This window comes from Podarcis gaigeae (assembly GCF_964106915.1).
Source record: "Podarcis gaigeae genome assembly, chromosome: 5".
Lineage (NCBI taxonomy): Eukaryota > Metazoa > Chordata > Lepidosauria > Squamata > Lacertidae > Podarcis > Podarcis gaigeae.
This window is the reverse complement of record NC_139681.1, coordinates 33,017,856-33,026,673: the sequence shown is the minus strand read 5'-3', so window position 1 is coordinate 33,026,673 and position 8,818 is coordinate 33,017,856. Positions and strand designations below refer to the sequence as shown.

Below are 8,818 nucleotides of genomic sequence, written 5' to 3'. Positions count from 1 at the left end.
TCCAGATTTACGTAGGATTCACTGATGAGAAAATACACATGGGTTGCAGATGGCTTCAAGGGCTAGGTTTAGGGGCAGACAACCCGAGGATGCCATGCTTGGGGGTGCTAGGCTTGGGCTGCTTCTTCAGCTATCCTCTCAGCAGCTATCCTCTCAGCAGCTGAGCTTGGTAGTGCAGACATGACACCTATGGCTGGGGGTGGGGGGAGTTGGACCTCAGACCCAGGGGCTGATTTCAGCCTTTCACACCCCTCTGTCCCTCCCTTCTTTGCACCCTCAAATATTCTTGCCTGGCTGGAATACATTATTGAACTCTGATTATGTCTTTTGCTGGTCTGGGTGGATGCTAGAGAGGGATGTGCGAGTGTGTGTAGAAACTAGTCTCCTGTGCAAATGGTACATTCCAAAGGCTTCACAAGCTCGTTGCTTCTATGGCAACACCCTTGTAGTTGACCAACTCTTTAGACACGTAAAGAGGATGCTTAACAAGAGCAGTTCCTTCTGTTACAGACTCCAACCTTACAGATACAAAACCTCCCTGCAGGTGACCTGAAGGAATCGTCCAAATCAACCCCCACAACTATATATAGTGTAATGATTCCAATACAGCATAATAAAAGCATGATAATGAACAAAATCAATACAATAAACCTTAATACAAACACACCCTAAAGCCCAGATTGCATTCCTGCAGCATTAATAGAATTAAATATGTCCATATGCCTGGAAGAATATGTCTTGTCTGACTGGCACCATCAGTAAAGGACACTGGAGCCGAAGTCTGAGGCCCCACTCAGCAGAATGAGTTGGAGAGCTCCCCAATGCGGCAGGGCTGGTCTGCCACACTTTGAAGGAATGCAAAGTAATGCACATTGCCATCTATAACGAGGATGCTGTGCATAAGACCAGTAAGCTCCAAATTGAGCCTGTATCTTAGGTCAGACTCCATGCATAGCAGGGCCACATGGGAGGCAGAAATTGTTTCACCACTTCTTTGGGCACCCAAGGGCCACAACCAGTTTTTATGGGACATAGAGATGCCTGTACCTTCTGTGCATGCCAAAATAAGGAAGTACGAGGGAGATTCTTCTCGTGTTTGGATTTTGCTTCCTGACTCCAGAGCAATCCTCAATAGCTCAAGGGCTTGAGAGGAAATCTAAAGCTGGGCTTCTTGCCAGAGGTAGCTGGTCTAGACAGAGATGGTCTCCGCTTCCCTGCCCCCCCCTCGCCTCCCTTCCTAGCTGCCAAACCGGTCTCCATGAATGCTAATTCTTCATGCACCCGGTCGGCTAGCTTCATAAAACAGCATGCAGACATCCAAGCACGAAGGGCAAAGGGCATTTCTCTGCTAGATTCGTTTCTACGCTATTCCTGGTGTTGTCTAAATTGGGGGCCTTTTTTGTTGTTGGTGGTGCGTAGCTGCACTTATGTGTGCCATCTCATCGTCTGGGCGGTCGCATTGCTGGAGCGTTGAGGGTGCTGGATCATGTATCGCCTCCCAGAGAACGGAGGACAAACTGGGAAATGGAGGAGATTAGAGACGGGGAAGGAGCTCTAAACATCCTCTGCAGCAGCCGCATTTGCCAGCCAGCAGGGCTGGGCTGGGAATTGTGGGCTGGCACATCTTGAGGTCACCGGGTTGGGAAAGAGCTGCTCTGCCCCGTCAGCTCCCTCTGTGCACTTGCAAAGCCGGGATGAGAGATGCCATCAGATTAGATCAGGCCTGTACAACCTGCAATCCATCACACCCAACACAGCCCACAACTCTGCAAGGCAGGCACACCAGGAGGGGGCTTGATAAATCTCTTGCCTGGAACTGTACAAACAAAGGGGCCGTGCAGCCTCTGGCAGACCGCATGACCGATGGGCTGCCTCTGGCTCTGTGGGGCGCATTTTGTGCAGGATTATTGTGCTCAGATCAGGTTGGACAGGGATTGGCTGTCTCCTCCTCTTGCTTCAGAGTGGATCTGTGATTCTTATCCTGGCTGGGGACCCCTAATGAAAATAATAAAGAGGATCCTGAAAAGCCCTAAGAGGAAGGAAAGGTTGCTGCAGAGGCAACTTGCTTTTAAAACTGAAAAGTGTCTTGCTTTTTCAGCAGAGCAGTGGAAGTATACTTTGAAGAACGCCTCCTCTGTGCTTCAGGATGGGCACAGAGGATGCATTGCAATTTGGAAATGTTTCAATGACACCTCCCACAGCGTGGCTGTAATATTTGTAAGCAAGTACAAAGTGATGCGTTTTGGGCCAACTCTGGCCCCACCCCAATACACGCCAATGCGTGTTTTTCATTTATTCTGGTATGAAGTCCATCAGGCTGGTTGGCTCAGTCTCTCTCTCTGCATGCAGTAGATTCTCAGCCAGTCTGCCCAGACGCTCTAAAACCGTGGAAGTTTCCTGTGCTGTGGTGACCAGTGGCAAGCGACAACCTTAAGACCCTGTTACTTAAGAGCCCATTTCAGGGAGCTGCTCTTTCACTTCCTTTGCTTCTAGTACAACCAGTTCCAAAGTAGCAGCAACAAACAAGGGGCCTCTGGTTTTGCTCTTGTTCCAAGGCAGTCAAAACCCTCCCACTGGTGGCTTATGTGGGAGACTAAGAACTCCTTAAGAACCTTTTTCACAACTTAAGAGAGCAGCTGAAAGGAAACCCACAAAGCTGCTGAGGCTGTTTCCCTTTCAGACCTGCTTTTGGCAGATTTTAGAGCTACTGTTCAGCACCAGATAAGCAGGGTTTTTTTTTTTTTTTGTCTGTTTGTATACCTAAGAGGTTGTTTTTTTTTAAGGTGCACATTTAAAAATATAAAGAGTGGGCGAGACAAGCACTTAAAAAACACGTGTTCTTTTTTCTGTGTGGTTTATTTCAAGATGTACATGTATTACATAATCAACAATATAAAGTGCCTGCTAAGACAGATAAGCACCTTATCTATCTTATCTTTCTATAGACATAAAAATGTAAGGCTGTCATCACGCTGTGGTTGGCCTGGCTGCTGATAGTCGGCCATGCCAACTGCAATGTCACAAATGGCAGCCAGGTGAGTGGGGAAGCAGTGCAGGTGGCAGGCACCCCAGAGCCGCTGTTTAATGGAAGGGGACCGTATAGAAAGCTATTGTGTCAGGTGCCTCCCCCCTCCATTAAACATAGCTGCACTGAGGTTTAATGGAGGTCCTTCACACAGCAGTTTAACAAACTGTTCTTTGAAATGCCTGCCTGTCCTTTAAAGGAGAGGGTGCAAGGGGAAGGTAGTGGGGCTTGGGGCAAGCTGTGGGGGGGGGGATAAATGAGGGGATGGGTGAGGTGTAAAAGGGGGTGGTCAGATGTGGGGGAAGGGCAATTGGCAAGAGTAGGTAGCCCCTAGTATTTGTGTTTGTGTATACACACACACACACACACACACACACACAGAGGTTGGGAAGAAGAAAAGTCTCTCTGTAGCCATCACAGCAATTGAAGAGGAAAAATTGAAGCTGAAAAGGAGGGTCGCACTCACCTGGGATTCCCTATTTTTTGTTTAATCAGTGTGGCATGCATGCGCTAGAATAAGTCCAAGCACGCTATCCACATGTGGTCCACCTCCCCTCTCCTGCACATCCCAAATGCAGTCCCTTCAAGTATCCCTATTTTCCAGGGATGTTCCTGATTTCTGTTTTGATCCCAGAATGTCCCGCTTTTCCTTAGGATGTCCCTAGATTCATTTGAGAAACGCTGGAGGGTATGGAGTTAGCCAACCCCACAGCAGACTGAAGGCAATCCTGTACAGTGATACCTCGGGTTAAGTACTTAATTCGTTCCGGAGGTCCGTTCTTACCCTGAAACTGTTCTTAACCTGAAGCACTTTAGCTATTGGGGCCTCCTGCTGCCGCCGCGCCGCTTGAGCACGATTTCTGTTCTCATCCTGAAGCAAAGTTCTTAACCTGAAGACCTATTTCTGGGTTAGCAGAGTCTGTAACCTGAAGCGTATGTAACCTGAAGTGTATGTAACCCAAGGTATCTCTGTATAAGGAAGTGGTTTTTTAATTTTTTAAAATGTTTTCTTGTGTTTTATATATGTGTTGGAAGCTGCCCAGTGTTAGGACAACCCAATAAGATGTGTGGGGGGGGGGGTATAAATAGCACAATTCTCATTATGGAAAGGGACGTCCCTATTTTCATCAGAGAAATGTTGGAGGGTATGCAAATGGAAGCATTTAGTTTTGCTTTCCCTGAATCTTGGCTCGCTGTGTCATCCACACCAAGGATCGGCATTTATAACAAGCTCCAGTCAAACCTTGGTTGCTGAAGCTGATTTGTTAAACCAACCAGTGTTTGGTATTTACTTATTATTAATTTTATAACCCGCTCTTCCTCCCAAGGAGACTCAGCATCATCCTTGGTCCAGAAGCGCAAGATTCAGGGAAGGCTAAATGCTGGTTCAGTTTGATGTTTAAATGTAGCCAGTGAGACTTACACCTGTCCATCTTCCCTCGGAGAAATCAGGGGGCGAAAAGAGGACCAACTCTGGCATATCAAGTATCAGTTACTAATAAGGCAAGTAAGGAGAAAATAGGGAAGGATAAACAGCTAAAGGCATAAAAATTCCACAAGCAAGGCAATGCATACATCACAATGTGTCACAGCACAGACATTCCCCTGGATTTCCTAATGGATGTTAAGACTTCAGGTTACTTCACAATAGATTTAGCTAAATCAGGGTCTTGTGTTTAGAGTATGAGCAATGCCAGCTGCCGGATAAACTCATGAAGCAACAGGATCAGTTATTTTCCTATGAGTATCATTTCTGTGTTCAGTTCTCTTACTGTGTTGATGCAGAAACAGTAAAAAGAAACATTAGAGTGAGTGTGGAATTCTCTCTCTCTCCCCAACACCTCCGGTGGAAATTTTCTGCTTGGACCAGAGAGCGTTAATGATAGGTTATATTTAATGTCCAGGGCATGTCACTTCCTGGAAATTAACAACTGTGCTGAAGATTCAGAAAGCATTATGGGATTCAGTTATGAAGTTAAGCAAACATCCGATTTCCTTATTCCAGGGCAGTGCAATGGAAATCTCCACAGCCCAGCGAGTGGCATGTTCTGTGCTTACATAACACTCAAGGTTCAACCTCAGGCACCTTCAGATAGAGGCAGATCTTGAAGAGCCTTTGGCAATCAGAATATACCATACAATAGCAGACTAGGTGGACCAATGGCACGGCCTACTATAAGGACTAAGAGACAGATGGATGTCAACAACAATGCATTCAAGAGAAGTTGATCAGGTAGCTTGGGAATGGACTTTGACATGATATATCCTCACAGACTGATCAGATAGCCCGCGAACAGACTTTGAAATGATAGCTATGTCTTCACAGATGGATCAAAGCCAAGTTATTTCTCCTTATCTTCTCGGAGGATGTCAGATTGCAAGTTGCATTGTTGTCCTATACAGTGGTACCTCGGGTTACATACACTTCAGGTTATATACGCTTCAGGTTACAGACTCCGTTAACCCAGAAATAGTACCTTGGGTTAAGAACTTTGCTTCAGGATGAGAACAGAAATCATGCAGTAGCAGCGCAGCGGCAGTGGAAGGCCCCATTAGCTAAAGTGGTGCTTCAGGTTAAGAACAAACCTCCAGAACAAATTAAGTTCTTAACCGAAGGTACCACTGTATTCATTGGGGATGGCCATTCCCAACGAGATGCTACCCATATCCTCAGGCAGTTGCAGAGTCTGATGATGCTTAATTGCAGATGAGAATAAACCACATGCAGAGTGCAACTCTCTGTTGACACTGGCATAGGAAATCGTTTCACTCTCTGACTGATGTTTGCTGTCATTACAAAAATGTTCTAACAAGTGCTTTGTTCCATGCTGCCTCCTATAAATGCGTTTTCAAAATAAGAGAATTGTCTGAGTACTCCTTAAACAAACTCCAGGAATCGTTCCAGGACACAGAGTACTGAGAAATTTAAAAAAATGAAACAAAGACACCTAGGGCTGAAAGGGAATATGCGATCACCTGGTGTAATCTTCCTTAGGTCTGTCTACTAATTGATAACCTATATAGGCAACAATAACCAACTCCCCCCACCAGTCGCATTGGTATGCATTTGTGAACATGTGTGACATGCAGAAATTAAGTGGCGGAAGGCTTTCCTCTCATCGCACCCTTCATGTTTCATCTCTCCAATTCCTGCACAATAGACAGTTGGTAAAGACATAGAACATCAAATTGGGGTCTTCTATTGCAGCTTCATGATCGAACCATTTCGTGATGTGGAGGGTGTCCCCATCCTGTCCCTTTAATGCAAGGACCTATTGTAGGAGCCAAGGCTGCCTATATAAGAAAAGCCTGCTGGATCAGGCCCATCCAGGCCAGCATCCTGTTCTCAAGAGTGGCCAGCCTATGGGGAAACCGGCAAACAAGAGCACTCTCCACTCCAGTGGCTTCCACCAACTGCTATTCAGAAATATTGGTGGAAGTATCTTGTCTATTATCCCCTTCCATTAATGTTGCTGTTAACTACCACACGGCAAGCACGAATTCAGCAGGTGAAGCTATCCCCATCACTTCATCAGTTGATCTGCTCATGGGTTACCGGTGCCCTTCAAGGAGAAACAAAACAAAGCTGTTCAGAAGGGTGTGCTGCTCCTTTAGCACGGACAATGGAGCAAGTGGCCCCATTCCAGGATGCAGGAGTCCAGCACAACAAGACATAGGTGCGTGACTGAAGCCACATGATGGGGAACATCTCAGAAAATGTGCTAGTTTCAGCTCTGCAAGCACACACAACAGCGCAGCAAGCCAGGTCAGAAGTACTGGCTTGCTGTACGGCTTCCTTTTGGCTCGGATCGGTAATATTTGCTGTGCCGTTTGCTCCAAGTTATTTAAGAAGCCTCCCTTCTGCTGTCTGAATCTGGAGATGTTGGCTGGAGATTTGTTTGTACATAATTAGAGTTCATGTACAGATTGTAGCACTTTGGGAGGGAAGAGCTGCAGAAAAGGCTTGAGTCAGTACAAAATGTTCCTCTGGCATCTCCTGGAAACCCTGAGAACATCACTGCACAAGGCCTTTTGTTGTATTCTCTCTGCTTGTAAACTATTTTTACGGCATGTTTGGCGTTCCACAATCCTCCCACTTCTAAGAAAGGACGATGCACTCGACATGGTGACCTCCACCACGAGGATTGGGATGGGTCAAAGATCCAAACGTTAAATGGAAAGCATTGATCAAAATTACTTCGCAATAACCTTCCCCTTCCCTCCGTTTCTCAGAATGAAAACAAGTCAAGAGCCACCACCACCTCTTTTTTCTTTTTTTAAAAGGGTCAAAATGTTAATGAAGATGTTGCAGGTTTCTTTTTAGAAAACCAACATGGGTAAAAAAATTATTTTATGGCCAAACTGTGCCCCTATTTGGATAAGGACAGCCTAACTACTGTTGTCTATGCTCTGGTAACCTCCAGGTTAGATTGCTGCTGCAACACATTATACATAGGGCTGCCTCTGAAAACAGTTCAGAAACTTCAGCCGATGCAGAATGTGGCAGCCAGATTGCTCACTGGAGCAAGATGCTTTGAGCATATTGCATTCTGGCCTGACTGCACTGGCAGACAATTAGTTTCCAGGCCCAATTGAAAGTGCTGTTTTTGATCTACAACGCCTTAAACACCTCAGGACCGTAATACCTCAAGGACCACCTCCCTCCATATGAACTGACCTGGACCCCGAGATCAAAGAGTTTTAATGGGATAGATAATTTCACACAACTTTTCCCCCTGCTTAATAACAAGTTTGCTATATAATCTGCTCTGCGGTAAAAATTGTGGAATGCAGATTGCTAACAAATTTCAGTGTGTGCATGCTTAAAAGAATGATGTATTGTGCAGTTTGAAAAGTTCTAGTCGGACTATACCTTGGATTAAGAATGCTTTGCCTCAAATGATCACCCACTTTCTATGAAACAATTTGAAATGTGGCTTTGTGTAAAGGATATGAGACTTTTCCGTATAGCCATTGCATGTGACACATTTATGGACAGTTGACAATGGAGAGAGAAAAGGGCAGCTTGATCAGTCATGAGAAGATGGAAATGATTCACTAGTTGTCAACTTGTTAGATATTTCAGCTGTTTGCAATTTAATATCCTTCGTTTACCTTTTTTTGATGAATGCAGATGTGGAGCAGCAGTATGCTAGCATGCTACACCAACTCCATAGTATTTGTAATGTAAAATTATGACCTTCAAACTATGACGAATTTGAATAATCTGTAACAAAAATTAAACACACAAACTGGAAGTCCAGTCCTAATGGTCAGCCTGCAGTTGTAGCTAAAGAGATGCTCTTCAGCATTTCAAGTTGGTTAAAGATCATGCCTGTGTGTCCCATTGTCTGTTTGTTGAGCTGAGGTCCTGCTTGAGGGCTTCTATGGACATCTGCTTGGCTATCATGAGAACAAGATGTTGGACTAGATTGGCCTTTGGCCTGTCCCAGCAGCAAGGTTGCTTTTCTTTGTCACTGAAGATCTGGAATTTCTCCTCAACCTGAAAGCAACAGGGCATGCATAAACTTGCATAATGCTGGGATGTTACTATAAAAAAGGAGTGCAGGACTGTCTTCCAGAGACCTGCAGCTATCCCAGTATCAGAAGATGCTGCGAGGACCTGGATTCCTTGCAACTCCACGTAAGCCCTGGTACATAGCAACTGTCCATACAGAGCACAAAAGGCGAGAAAGCGCCATTCACTGAGCCTCAGCATAATTTACTTAAAAGGAAGCTCCACAGAAATCTAGGTAACTTAGCTTAGGCTTAGGTTGAGAGCTGATAAATTTG

General features: G+C 45.4%; 1 pseudogene across 1 annotated transcript in view; it reads left to right on the top strand.

Moving 5' to 3' along the window:
- The window catches only part of LOC310844480 (craniofacial development protein 2 pseudogene), a 72,663-nt pseudogene that overhangs the window by 36,743 nt on the left and 27,102 nt on the right, over positions 1 to 8,818 (top strand). The window lies entirely within an intron of this gene.